The sequence below is a fragment of the Scylla paramamosain genome, chromosome 5, assembly GCF_035594125.1.
Source record: "Scylla paramamosain isolate STU-SP2022 chromosome 5, ASM3559412v1, whole genome shotgun sequence".
Classification (NCBI taxonomy): Eukaryota; Metazoa; Arthropoda; class Malacostraca; order Decapoda; family Portunidae; genus Scylla; species Scylla paramamosain.
The window spans coordinates 34,928,865-34,944,399 of NC_087155.1; the positions used below are offsets into that span (position 1 = coordinate 34,928,865).

General features: G+C 39.8%; 1 protein-coding gene across 1 annotated transcript in view; it reads right to left on the reverse strand.

Annotated features, from left to right (window-relative positions):
* The window catches only part of LOC135100983 (uncharacterized), a 303,304-nt gene that overhangs the window by 55,599 nt on the left and 232,170 nt on the right, over nt 1-15,535 (reverse strand). The window lies entirely within an intron of this gene.

A 15,535-nucleotide genomic window follows, 5' to 3' on the forward strand; every position in this document is an offset into this window, starting at 1 on the left:
TCTTTAACATGTAATACTGAACACAAAGCTGCCTCTGGGGTGTGTCTTAAATCATTAGTGCTCACATGAAGCCGCCAGAGTTATGCTTACTATTTATCACACGCAGTCATGTGTTCATCGCGTGTGGTTGAATGACGTAGGCTGAATGAATTTAAAATGCCTATATATTAAATAGCATATGCTAAGAAAGAAACAAACTTTTTTTTATCATAATTTTACGAAATAAAATTATCTTGCTAAAAAAAAAGTCTGATCTGCACAGCTGTTCAAAGATATAATTAAACCAAACGTGACGAGCTGCGTGATAAACGCATTATATTACTTTCGTAAGATACACGTATAATTTCCTACATTTTTTTCGTAATTACCAAGAGGCAACAAAAACCACACAACTGAGAGAATGTTCCAAGAAATGAGTAGGTCAATGGATGCACCGCCAACGTTTATTATTAAATTGATGAGAATATTTCCCAGTGTATCTGTCCACAACTTGTACATTATATTGAGGCGTTAATGAATATGCACACCTCACCCACTAATGTATTTAATGTGACGCTAAAGTTTAATACTGAGATTAATGTCGGCGGCGCATTGATTCATCATCTTTTATTTTATTAATTTCCTCATAAACTTCGAAGTTGTGAATATCATGGCATGTCACTGGTTCTGAAGAATGACAACACCAGACAATTGTGAAAAATAAAATTTTAAAGGGCTGGAAATATCGAAGGTGTGAGCATTTGAGTTTATCTTTATTTGGTCTGGATAAACTACGATAAGATTTTTTCTCTGTAATTTCTAGTGTTTTAACAGTTTACAAGTTTCTGCTGGAAAATAGTTATTAGAAATAGTATTTATTCATATATATATATATATATATATATATATATATATATATATATATATATATATATATATATATATATATATATATATATATATATATATATATATATATATATATATTTTACATGCGACTTTCAAAACATCAGTCAGTGCTCCATCCCCTCCAGCAGCGTTCCTCGCCTCGCAGCGTCAACAGACAACCACTAGTTATTCTATCCGGTGTAACATCTGCAGCTCTGTCATTACCAGCTAACGTTTCCTTTCATTATCATACGTGATGAACTTTATCCTCTAGCTTAAATATTTGTACATTCTATTCTTGTATTTAAAGTTGGACGTATTTAAACTTTGCTGACCTTTTCTTAATACTATTCAGTTTATATTATATATATATATATATATATATATATATATATATATATATATATATATATATATATATATATATATATATATATATATATATATATATATATATATCCTGCTTTCTTCATTACACCCGCTCTATGTGATATTTATTTATGATATTGCATATTATCTTATTCTTATTTGCATAATCTGTCTTGATATACTTGCAAAATTTGTCGTAGATTTTTACAATTTCTTCTAATTTTGTGAATACCATTCATACTTCTTCATACTTCATTCATACTTCATAATCTCTACAGCTTAACAAGCTAGCGATTGCTGCCTGACTTCCACCTTTAACATTCTTTGCTACTTAAAGCTTATTTTCACTATTTGTAAAAATATTCTTCTCAGAAACTATCTTGCTACTTTTTGCTCTGAAAATCAGTATTGTTTCATCGTTGACCATTATGTGCCGGCACCATACAATAAGATGATTTTTTTTCTTTGTTGCTTTCAACTTAACGAACAGTTTACGACTTTGTTTCTCACATACTAGAGATTTCATTTCTCGGTGCCTAGTTTTGCGGAGTCCTTAATCCAGATGTGCAAATGAAGCAAATGAACGCCTTCACATTTATTCCAATTGACAGAAGGATCACTGTAAAGACACAACCTAAAAAATTCACGCAAGTTACAAGACACACGTTACTGATAGAATAGCAGCCACAGATATTCTCACTTCCATAAAAATAATAATAAAAAAAAACTCATACTGAACTCATTACAAAAAAAAAAAAGAGCACTGAAACTTTAGTAGGTTAACGTTTAAGTGATTCCGGGTGAAACAAAAAAAAAAAAAATGTTAATATGGTTATAGTATTAACTCCACAGTGCAAGTCAATAAGTTTAAAAATGGTATGACTACAGATACACACACACACACACACACACACACACACACACAAAGAGAGGCAGCAAATTAATTTACAGTCGCATATTAAACGCCAGGTGTGGAGAAGGGCACACACTAGCAGTTAAATAATCTATATGGGGCAATTAATCTGCCCGTTATCACAGGTAACAAAGTGTATATGGGAGCGTGCGTGCGTACATTGTGTGTGTGTGTGTGTGTGTGTGTGTGTGTGTGTGTGTGTGTGTGTGTGTGTGTGTGTGTGTGTGTGTGTGTGTGTGTGTGTTGTACTGTAGCGATAAGGGATGTGCTACGTAAATATCTCCTCTTCTTCCTCTTCCTGTTCCTCTTTCTGTTCCTGTTCCTTTTCCTCCTCCTCCTCCTCCTCCTCCTCCTCCTCCTCCTCCTCCTCCTCCTTCTCTTCCTCTCCCAGCAGTCCTCGCCTGACAGTAATATTAATACAGGCCACGGGGAGGTCGTGTGTGGCCGGAAGTGGCGACAGACTATCTAATGTGTAATTACGATAATCCGGGATTAATTTGCCGCCGGGGATTTGCCTTCACCACGGCGTGGGGATTCTCGGTGAGAGAGAGAGAGAGAGAGAGAGAGAGAGAGAGAGAGAGAGAGAGAGAGAGAGAGAGAGAGAGAGAGAGAGAGAGAGAGAGAGAGAGAGAGAGAGAAACAGGAATGTCAACTGTAGTAATCTGGTGACTCGCACTCCTTGGGTTACTGTCCTTTACCGAGGCAGTCTTCATTTCTCATATCTTTACAAATAAACAATTATACAAGGAAAAAAAAGGCAGAAATAACAGATCCTAAGACAATGAAAGAATCTTCATTTCTACTCAGACGTTTAATTTTCCTTCTCTTACGAACTAGGATAATTATACAAGATTGATAAAAAAAAAAAGTGTAGTACTTTCAAATAGCGGAACATAAAAAGGGTAAGACTATCTAAAAGAGTGACTTGTGACGGCCAATAACTCTCACAGGCGTTAATGTGAGGGAAGGCTAATGGAGGGGAAGACGCCGAATGGGTGTGCGGGTAGACGAAGGACTAGACGGAGGGGTGCGATAAAGCGTTTTGCTTCTGGGGTGACTTGTTAGAGGCGAGTAGCCAACAAAGAATGATGGAGAAGACTTGGGAGATTTTTGTTCTTTAGTAAACTTATAGATAACACTGATGATGCAGGTGATGATGATAATGAATATGAAGATGATGATCATATGATGTTCAAGGTAGTTGTGAATGAAGTAATGAAAAAAATAATGTTTCTAATTGGTTACCTTACCATATAAGAGTTTCATGTGCATGAAATTCTAACGCCCGTGTTTTTAAATGCTTTATTCTTTCATAAGTGCACTCTTCAAAGGCTACAGAGATGTCCAGTCGTCTTTTCACGTTAATTTTCCTACTGATCATGCAGAACCTTCGTTTTCGCTTACCACTATAAACACGAAAACATCCATGAATATCCAAACAACTTATAATAGATCTTGCTAAAAGTTGTGAATATAAGACACTGAAACTTTCGAGAACACCGAACTCAAAACAACGATAACTTCAAAGCCTCCTTTGAAAAAAAACAGAACATGGTAACGGTGATGATGATGATGGATACAAGGCGGCGTAACACATCCCGCTCATCCCCCTGGCGTGGTGCGGAGGTAAACACCATTAGCTCCTCGTAGCGATAAGCCATTCCTTGCCTTACACCAACCCCAGCTGGCGACACACTCCATCGCTCACTGTCACGAAACACGGCTGACTCACGGCGAAGGAGTAGAAGGAGGAGGAGGAGGAGGAGGAGGCTCAGGCGTGTATTAGAGGCACGACCACGCATGGTAATTTCGTCACTGCTAAGAAGCCGTCGGTGTTTGTGAATGAGTGAGTGTTGTGTTTTCGACTTGAAGTATGAGAAGATCCCTATTCTTACACAAGGTCATCATGGCCACAACAACGACAGGAGCAAAAATAAAATAAATAACAATAAGAAGATGAGAAAGAAAGAAATAAAAGAAAAAGGAGGATGAAGACAAGGACGACAACGAGGGCGGAGGAGGAGGAGCAGGAGGAGGAGGAGGAGGAGGAGAAGGAGGAGGAGGAGGAGGAGGAGGAGGAGGAGGGACAAGAATAACACCTCCACCACCCACAACAGCAACAACAAGCCAGACACATGCATACATACATACATACGCACAAACAGTTAGACAGAGAAGCAAGCAATCAAACGGACAGATAAGACAGAAAGCCAAACATAGACACAGGCAAAGAAAGAGACAAGCAGATGGGCGAACTGATAAGAAAATAAACAAAATGAAAGAGTAGAGATCTAAAGCTATTGAATCCGAGGCGAGAGAGAGAGAGAGAGAGAGAGAGAGAGAGAGAGAGAGAGAGAGAGAGAGAGAGAGAGAGAGAGAGAGAGAGAGAGAGAGAGAGAGAGAGAGAGAGAGAGAGAGAGAGAGAGAGAGAGAGAGAGAGAGAGAGAGAGAGAGAGAGAGAGAGGGGCTTAACGGCTACATATGTGGAAGTTAGAGTGAAGTCAGAGTAAAACAATAACGAACACGCGGTAGTTTAATGGTGGGGGCTGAGAGGAGGCGCTGAATAAAAGGAACCGAGTGAAGGGGAGGCATCAGAAGCATCACTCCTCTAAGGGGGAATGACGGGGACATTGTTTTAATACATAATGGATGGAGGAGCGGATCACAAAAGCCTGACAATGAGAGAGTTTGGGGAAAGATGTGCTAGTCCAGAGGAGAGAGAGAGAGAGAGAGAGAGAGAGAGAGAGAGAGAGAGAGAGAGAGAGAGAGAGAGAGAGAGAGAGAGAGAGAGAGAGAGAGAGAGAGAGAGAGAGAGAGAGAGAGAGAGAGAGAGAGAAAGTGGCAAGAACGTATGCAAACTGGAGTGGAGAACCGTGTACTACTGGCAAGATGATGAAAAGAAATGCATACAAAGAGCTAAAAAAAAAAAAAAAAAAACTAATAAACACCGAACAATATACTGGTAAAATGTACGACCACAAACTACGTAGAGTCCGTTGAGAGATGTCGACAAAGTGAGAGTGGGCGGCAGGACTAAGGCTACAAAGGCGATGGGTGTAAACATAGCAGCAGTGTTAAGTGATACTAACAGTACCAGCAGCAGCAACAGCAGTATGAAGATTTTAAGGTACAGAGGGATTACACACACACACACACACACACACACACACACACACACACACACACACACACACACACAGAATCCAGAGGTTGTGTAAGCCGGAACGTAGGATTCAAGATATATATATTAAAAAAAAATAAATAAAAATACAATATACATACAGTACAAACAAATCCAGCAACAACAATAACAGCAACAACAACAAAGTGAATGAGAAATAAATCTAAAAGGAGAGAGAGAGAGAGAGAGAGAGAGAGAGAGAGAGAGAGAGAGAGAGAGAGAGAGAGAGAGAGAGAGAGAGAGAGAGAGAGAGAGAGAGAGAGAGAGAGAGAGAGAGAGAGAGAGAGAGAGAGAGAGAAGGGCAAGAGAAAAGAACGAGGATAAAACTGGTGAAAAGTGTAAGTCAAAACACGGCAAATACATATAACGTGAGCAAACGTGAGAAAGGTGGAGGAAGAATTGGCGAACGTAGAAGCAGGGGAAGAAAACGAACGAGCGAGGAGGACGAAGACACAAATATCGAATCTGGACTGCGTGGATTCACAAGGAAGGAAAACGAAATACGTAGATATGAAACAGGAGCGTATATAACGACAAAGACGGAAGGAAAGGAGGAAGATGGGGAGGGGGAGGAGGATGCGGTGGGAACAGGACACGAAGACATGAAGGAGGTCAAGAACGAGAGTGAAATGGAAGGAAAAGAAAATCACAAAGCAAAAGAGAATCACAAGGAAGGGTCCCGGGAGAGGAAGGAAGGTACGTACACACACAAACAAGACGAGGAGGAGAAAGAGGAGGGCCAGCTGGAGAAGAGAAGGAAACGAAGGAGACGGAGACAAAGAAGAAAGAAAAACGAAAGGAGCAGGAGGAGGAAGCAGTAGGAAGAAAGAAGAATGGGCGTGCTGGAAGTGTCGTGTTTACGAGTAATCTGTGGCGTGAATAGAATGGAGAAAGCAAGGGATTCTTACGCTGTCGGGAACTGAGACGCCAGGAGGAGGAGAGGAAAATGTAAAGCGGGGCAGCGAGGTGGAAAACAAAAGAACTACATCAATGAAAGCAAGAGAAATTAGTGTTAAAAGTAGGTTAGAAGAGTTAGAGAGAGAGAGAGAGAGAGAGAGAGAGAGAGAGAGAGAGAGAGAGAGAGAGAGAGAGAGAGAGAGAGAGAGAGAGAGAGAGAGAGAGAGAGAGAGAGAGACGAAAATCATTAATTATGTTCACCTTTAAGGCTCTCGACAGGTGAAGGCAATTAGTGATGCGAGTACATACACCTAATCAGAAGTCTCTCTCTCTCTCTCTCTCTCTCTCTCTCTCTCTCTCTCTCTCTCTCTCTCTCTCTCTCGCCGTATCCTCCCATAGCTTCCATTAATTCACTTCTTTTCACCTGCGTTTGTAGATTGATCACCTGAGCGCGTCACACCTTCTTCTGATTAAGTGCTCGGGCTGGGGTTTGTGTCAGTTCTCGCCACTGCGATTAAAGAGAGAGAGAGAGAGAGAGAGAGAGAGAGAGAGAGAGAGAGAGAGAGAGAGAGAGAGAGAGAGAGAGAGAGAGAGAGAGAGAGAGAGAGAGAGAGAGAGAGAGAGAGAGAGAGATAATGAATTAAGTTGGACGTGAGTTGACACAGTACACGCACGCACGCACGCACGCACGCGCGCGCGCACACACACACACACACACACACACACACACACACACACACACACACACACACACACACACACACACACACAACGTGAATAAATAAAAAGGGAGAGAGAAAAAAAAAACGACCTTTCCAATATCTTTTCTTTTGCTTTTTCAATGAAATAGTTTTTGTGTCATGTTTTTATTCATGTTTATAAGCATTTCTTGGACTTTGTGTGTGTGTGTGTGTGTGTGTGTGTGTGTGTGTGTGTGTGTGTGTGTGTGTGTGTGTGTGTGTGTGTGTGTGTGTGTGTGTGTGTGTGTGTGTGTGTGTGTTAGACAACTATTAATATTTTCCTAATTTTTGTTGAATTATTTTGTATTCCCTGTTATCATCCCTTAAAAACAAAGACTTACTTTACTCAGTTTTTGTTTCCATTTTCCTTTCTTTCCCACTTGGACAAAAGAACAAGCAGAGCAAAAGCAGGGGCGGTCCTTTCTCAACTTTCTTTTCTCCTCACTCTTATTTTGCTTTGCTTCCTCAGTGCATCTTTTTGGCCACCCCTTGTTGTGGTGTGGTATCTCTTTGTCCGCAGCCTTTCCGCCTTTTGTGATTGGCGACCAAGACTGAGAGAAAGAGAAAGAAGAGAAGGATGGAAAGGGAAGAGGCGTAACATGGAAAAGAAGTATGAAGGTGTAGCCGAGTTAGTTAAAGGAAAAGAAAGGAAGAGGAAGAAAAAGGATAATATGAATGGGTAAGAGAGCAGGGAAGGAGGAGGAGGAAGGAGAGAGAGATGTCAGATATGAGAAATGACACACACACACACACAGAGAGAGAGAGAGAGAGAGAGAGAGAGAGAGAGAGAGAGAGAGAGAGAGAGAGAGAGAGAGAGAGAGAGAGAGAGAGAGAGAGAGAGAGAGAGAGAGAGAGAGAGAGAGAGAGAGAGAGAGAGAGAGAGAGAGAGAGAGAGAGAGAGAGAGAGAGAGAGAGAGAGAGAGAATGGAATGAACGAAAAAAGGAGAGAGAAAAATGAATGAAATAGAAAAAAAGACAAGAGGTCAAAAGATACTAGAAAAGAAAGGAAGGAGGATAGAATAAACAAAAGAAGAACACGAAAGAAAATGAAAAAAGAAGTAAAAGAAAAGAAAGAAAAAGAAGACAAAAACAGAAAAGTAAACGAAAGAATTGAACGAAAGAGGAGTGGGGCAAGAGAAGAAAAGAAAAGATGGGATGGAATGATGAGAAAACGGAGGAGGAAATTGAGTAAAATACTGAAGAGAAAAGAGAAAGGAGGATGAGTGAAGGGTAAAAAAATAAAAAGGAAAAGACTTCTAATTTTCTGTTTTATAAGATCACATGTAAGTTTGCCTGTCTGTCTGTCTGTCTGATCATTATATTGACAATGACCTTAAAATTTCTTACTTTCATGCGATGTTTCAATAAATTACATCCTCTTGAGTCATTACAAAAACTCTCTCTCTCTCTCTCTCTCTCTCTCTCTCTCTCTCTCTCTCTCTCTCTCTCTCTCTCTCTCTCTCTCTCTCTCTCTCACTGATGGACACGCTGTCTCCTGCTAACCACTTTCTGGTCTCCCTCTCGTCCTCTCCCTCTGCGACTCAAACTCTCACTTAATCCCTCTCCCGGTCACTCTCATCTCTTCCTCCGCGCACCTCAACTCTGGAATTTAAGGGAATACTGATTCGTTATTAATTTATTGTTGAATTTATATGTTTCTCATCGTCTTATTTACCTCTGGATATCTTTTAAATTCATATTTTTCTCCAATAGTTTCTTTCTTTGGATTTTTTCCGTTGATTTTCTTGTCTTTAATCGTATTATTTACTTCTAATCGTCATTTTCATTTATATTTCTCCTTGTTCTCTTCCTTTTTTTCAGTCTTGTTCATTAAATATATAATTTTCATCGTTTTATTTACCTCTAATTATGTTTTTTTTAATATTTTTTTCCTCCTTTTTTGGATTCTTCGTTGAATTGTTAGTTTTAATTATCTCACTTTTAGGTGCCTTATAAATTAATAACTTCTCTCCTCCCCTTCTTCTCATCAACTTTTTTTTTATTTCCTTCTTCATTTTCTCCTTCCTTCTCTCATCCCTTGCACGGCTAAAGGCTAAGATGTGAGGGAATGCTTGTGGGTGTACGTCCGTGTGTCTGATGTGGCTGGCTTGTCTCGGCTACTCCCCCTTTAACTGGAAGGTCAGCTCGGCATAGGGACAAAGAGACTGTTATTTACTTTTAGCTTCAGTTGTCACGAGCGTTGTGAATAAATAGCGCGCCTCGACACCACTGTTTTGCTTCGTGAAAATTCCATTAGTGTAGATTTTTTATTCACGTGTGAGACTTGTAATTTCATACTTTATCTCTCTCTCTCTCTCTCTCTCTCTCTGTCTCTCTCTTTCATTTGTCACAACTTTTCTTTCTTGATATTTTCTCCCATTTTCTCTCTCATTATGAATCCTTCCTTTCTTGTATCTCTCATTCCATCTCATTTTGTCTTAGCTTTTCTTTCTTGTCTCATCTCCTTGCCCTTCATCAAGGAAGTAATCGATTTAAAATGTTCTTGTATGGTGTTTTCTTTCATACCTTATCTCCCTTCTTATTTTTTTGTCGCTTTAATTTCTACAGGATCAAATAATCTTTAGCTAATATCTTTTCGCTTTTCCTTTTTCTTTTACCTCTTTTATATTCATTTTTTTCTTTTCTACCAGTATTTATTTCCGTTTCTTTCTTTTATATACCTACTTTATTTATTCATCTTGCATTTTCACCTCCTTCCATTTTTTCGCATCTTTTTTTCTCAACATCACTTCTTCTTTTCAGTATCTCCTTCTTAACACACATCATTATTTTAGTTTTCCCTTCATCCCTTCCACCCTACATTTTCTTTATCCCGGGAGCCTTCATTTCTTCTTGATCCTTATCCTCCCTCTCCTCCTCCTGCATCTCAACCTCCTCCAACTTTCTCATCCTCTTCTCTTTCTCGTCTATATTTTCTCGGGTGCCCTCCATTGTCATTCTCTCCTCTCCCTTTTCCTCCTCCTCCTCCTCCTCTTCCTCCTCATCCTTCCCTTCATCATATTCGCATCAAAGTGTCAAGCGGCTTAGTTCACGATTTGGACCAGCTATCATTACCATCAGCTTGCTTTTTATTATTCCTGTCGCGAAAAGAAAGACTCTCTCTCTCTCTCTCTCTCTCTCTCTCTCTCTCTCTCTCTCTCTCTCTCTCTCTCTCTCTCTCTCTCTCTCTCCCCTTTACTAGTTGATATATTCTTCCTCCTTCACTCTCACTCCATTCCTTTCCTACCTTCTTCCTCCCTCTCACAGTCTTCCTCTTTCTTTCACACCCTCCCTCTCTTTCTCTCGCTTTCATGTTGCTTTTATCTTTCCACTCTTTCTTCTATCTTTCTTTTACCGTCTCCTCCCACTCTTCCTCCTCCTCCTTCTCCTTCCCCTCCTCCTCCTCTTCCTCCTTCTCCTCTTCTTTCTCCTCTACTCCTGCCCTCCTAGTATCTCTCGATAAAGCAGTCCTTTCTTCACCTAAAATGGAAGCAAGAGAGAGAGAGAGAGAGAGAGAGAGAGAGAGAGAGAGAGAGAGAGAGAGAGAGAGAGAGAGAGAGAGAGAGAGAGAGAGAGAGAGAGAGAGAGAGAGAGAGAGAGAGAGAGAGAGAGAGAGAGAGTGTAATAATCAATAAAAATAATAGCTTTTACTTATTTTTATATATGTTTTCAAGAAATTGATTATTTTTGCCTTTTTCTTTTGATATTAAATATACTTAATGTAATTTTCGATAAATGTTTTTTGAGGCCTAACTTTACCCTTCCATCAGTTTTATTTATTTTATTTTATTTATTTATTTATTTTATTTATTTTATTTTTTGTATTTTCTCTATTTGAAAACTGTAAAACCTGGTGCTAAAAGTGACTGAAATAACAATGAAAACACATAATGTCTGAGCCATAAGCATAACAGCCCGGCAATAATGAACACAATACACGTACTCGTATTTTCATTCGCCTCTGTTAAAAAAAAAAAGACCAAAAAAAAAAAAAAAGGGGGCTATGAATATGTACACCGTGCGCTCTTCAACACACACACACACACACACACACACACACACACACACACACACACACACACACACACACACACACACACGCAAAGGATAATTTGCAATATGAATAAAGGTGACAAGTCGACCAGATAGAAATGCCAGGAGGAATAAAAGATACCAGGTGGTGGATCGAGATGACAGACGGACACATGAAGATCAATATGTTTCATTACACGAACTACTAATTGAAGGTCTACTGTTCTCCTTGTAGCTTCTGTATATTCGTTTTCTCTTACATCGACTAGCAAAGCTCAGTCACTTCCTCGCATAAATTAACCAAAGATGCTGAAGCTATACAAACCAATCCCATCTCCCTCCCAAGCATCAGGGAACGTATTGTAAGTAGCATCGCAGGAACGGACACCCACACGCGAAAAGAATGAGTGGCAGGTAATTTTAAAAACTGTGGCCGCTGAGAAAAGGAGTAAGAAGAATAAGGGGTTGGTGTAGTGATCACCCAGTTTTTTTTTCTCTCTCGTTTTCTTGTTTTTTACTTTACGCGTTATAGAGTCTAATATATATATATATATATATATATATATATATATATATATATATATATATATATATATATATATATATATATATATATATATATATATAAATGGACAAGGCTCAGACTATACGCCACTTCATGAGAAAAGGTAAATATACCAAGAGCTTTCAAAAAATATGGCTTGTTTATTTTTGGTGCCTTTGCTGATGGAAGAAGAAAAATGAGTGACGGAAAATATAAAGTGCTAAGGCTGGCGGAAGGAAAGGAAAAAGTAAAGTAAAATGAAATGAACACTTGGTGACTTCCTTCTTCCTCTACACAAGAAGAAGGATGAATTGCCGAGTAATTGTGAGTAATGGTCTGTGATTGGTGTACATGAAAGTAAGAAAAATATAAATATAACTAAGATGACTGTTCTCTCTTCTCACACACACACAAAGTAAAAAATGTACGAGTGAGTAAATGTGAGAATGTTAGGATGTGGGTGGGTGGGCAGAGGTAAGTGAGGGAGCTGAAATGTAGGTCGACTCTACACCGTACTTCTCCAGTCCATCTAATATTGTATCACCGTTGCGTCCCGAATGTCCAATTAAACTTTAGCAACCTCGCCTTTGATGCACTGTGAGGAGAACACATAGGTCGGGCAATGCATGGCGGCTCCAGGTAAAGGCCGCGACCTTGACCTCACTCAGGCTTCGTGACTATTAATACCCAATCATAAACTTAAAAGACCCTTATATATTTATACAATATTAGCGGCTCCTTCGATTATTGATCATATTTTTTAGCCCTTTAATATCTTGTAGGTAAGAAATAACACACTGCAAAATCTGGGTTTGAAATACTAATAGATGAAAGGAATAATTTAAGAATGTATTACTTATATTTGATTAAAAATAATTATACGAAAAGAAAAGACTTCTGAAATATCTAGCATACAAGATACCATAGTAATTGGAATATTTCGTTTGACTGCGTTGATTGATCAAACATCACTTACGTATATAAATGATTTTTCTTCATCTTACGTAGTGATGGCATTTACCTCCTGAAATAACATATCCAATAGAGAGCAGAGACGCTCTGGAACATCCTCCTCACTTCACCAAACGCAAAGGTGTCAGGAAAATTATTGCACACGAGAAAACATTTCCACACTGTAAGAATATCATACGAGAGAATTCCAAGACCACAAACAAATATGGCGGTGAAATATCCGCAGAGAGAAAGAGGAAAACATGTCCCCCAAACACCGGACACTTGATCATGTTGCCTTCACCCTTTCAGAGACACATGCGTCGTCTTTAGAGGATATTAAGTTAAGGGTAATACTTAGGGTTATTAAAGGATCATAAATCTAGTTACACATCCAATGCAATTCTTATTTACTCCATTATGATAGACGTGATTTGATGGGGTAATATGTCTGTAGTGAAAGAGTTAAGGTGACATGTCGTTCCATAACATATTAGGAACAAAAAAATTCACTCCATTATGACTGAAAAGTAATTTTGATAAGGTAAGGTGTCTATAGTAACGAATAGGCAACGATGGGTGACTCAACAGTGGTAAGTAAAATTCATGTTCGCTTCTCCCCACCATCGCAGAAAAGATAAGAACCTGATATAACAGTTTCTCTTTAAGCCACCGAACACTCCTTCAGGCGCCACCCGAGGCCGCCACGGGGGTCCTCCAGGGAGCAAATATCCCACAAAGAGCAACATCCAGCACGCCACCTTAAGAAAGAAAGAGAGCAGCCGCCTTTGTTCCACCACAGCCACACTGCCTCCACCAGCAGTATCAACACCTCCACTACCTTCACCACTACCTCCATCATCCGACACCGGCACCACTAACACCACGGCTTTGTATTTTAATCCTAGACACACATATTTCATTACACACCACCCGAATCATCATTAGTGTCTTTATTCCATTACAGTCACGCCTACGCCAGTATTAAAGCAGCTGCCATCACTATCATCACCATATTTATTTTTATTTCATCACTTCCATGCGTCTATTTCACCACACGTCACTGCTTTTATCACAACGGTATTCATTCCACCACAACTACACCACCACTGTCACCACAATCACCACCATCAAAACAAATGTATTCATACCACCACTATCATCACAAAAACTGCAGCACCACAGTAGCATGGAAGAGATCATTAGTCATCATTCCACAAAAGTCATGCCTTTAACATCATCACACCTCTTTTTCATCACAGCCACACCATAACCATTACCATAATTACCTTCACCTCATTACCGTCACTATAACTGCCCCACGACCACTACTGTAACTACATAACCCATCACCACTGCCACCATAATTCACGACATCTCACACATCTTCATGACGTCAAAACTACAATGACACCACTATCACCATTACAACTATACTGTAAAACCAATCACTACTATAGCATTGCCACACGCATTCACCTAAAAATCCACACTCAAGCTACAGAAAGAAAATGCAGTAATCGTGCAGTCTTCCTTAACTGACCACGAGGTAAAGGAAATTAGTAAAGCTTCACCAGTTTATTCATAAGATGTAAAGACACATTGTTCTGTCACCTTCCTAAGCCAAACCTTACCGCTTGATGATAGATAGATAAGCTAACAAAGTCTCACAAGGAACAGGTAGATATCTTAATTGTTTCGTGTGGAGAGTAATTGAGATACTGGAAAGATATAGAGATGAAGAAGAGATTCACTGGTCTATATTTAGCGAGGAAGATTACAGAGGAAAAGGCAAGAGCAGGGAAAATAGAGAAACATGAAAGAAAAAAAGGACGAATACAGAACGATTCTGAAAACCAGGACAAAGACGGGCAAAATATGTTATTAAACGAACAGGTCAAAAACACGAACAAAGAAGCACCCAAAAATACAAAATATAGTAAGAATTAAACTTTATATGCAAAAGGAAAATTAAGACAAATAATTTAGAGAGAGAGAGAGAGAGAGAGAGAGAGAGAGAGAGAGAGAGAGAGAGAGAGAGAGAGAGAGAGAGAGAGAGAGAGAGAGAGAGAGAGAGAGAGAGAGACCTATCTTAATATACAATTAATGGTGTTGTATCATCAAGTTGTCAAAAGCATTATAACTTGAAGAATCTCTCTCTCTCTCTCTCTCTCTCTCTCTCTCTCTCTCTCTCTCTCTCTCTCTCTCTCTCACTCTCTCTCAATCTCGTGATCATCTTCATCTAAAGCCCATCCATGATTGAGTTTATCATGGCAGTTTTTAACAATTTATGATGCTGGATTTGGTGCACCAACGTATGCACTCAGACACACACACACACACACACACACACACACACACACACACACACACACGTGAGAATTGCAACACGGCATAACTCATAAGCAGATAATGCAGACCAAGGACATTCACGGAAGGAACAAAGGTCCACACACACACACACACACACACACACACACACACACACACACACACACACAGTCAAGGGGTAGCAGCCCAGCAACCAAGTTTTAACAGGCGCTCTCGTAAATGCGTATACAGCCAGATTAGACGGACTATCAAAACGAAGAATCTTGCGCAGCCCAAAGCTCACAGCTAGCTCCGCCTCAGCCCAGCGTGGAAACTAAATTATTCTCGGCGTCCACATTAACTTCACAAATGGACTCTCTTTCTCGAGCAAATTAAGCTTGATGGTAGTGGCTGCCGACCTTCCTTTGTGTCCCCCACCCCTTGCCTACCTGCCTGCCTGCCTACCTTCTCATCCACGGCTCCACACAGGGACTCAGACTTCTGCTTTCCTACACCTTCACCGCCTCCTTCTTCGTCGTCGTTGTCGCCTTCTATAGGTCGTTCCCTTTTTTTATTTTTTTATGATTCTTTTACTCTCCTTCCTTCTTTTCATTTTCCTCCTCCTCCTCCTTCTACTGGTGATAGATAAGGTACTAATGGTTTTCTGCTTCTCTTGATGTTCATTACTCACCAGGAACACGCAACTTCACGCACATAAAGACACACACACA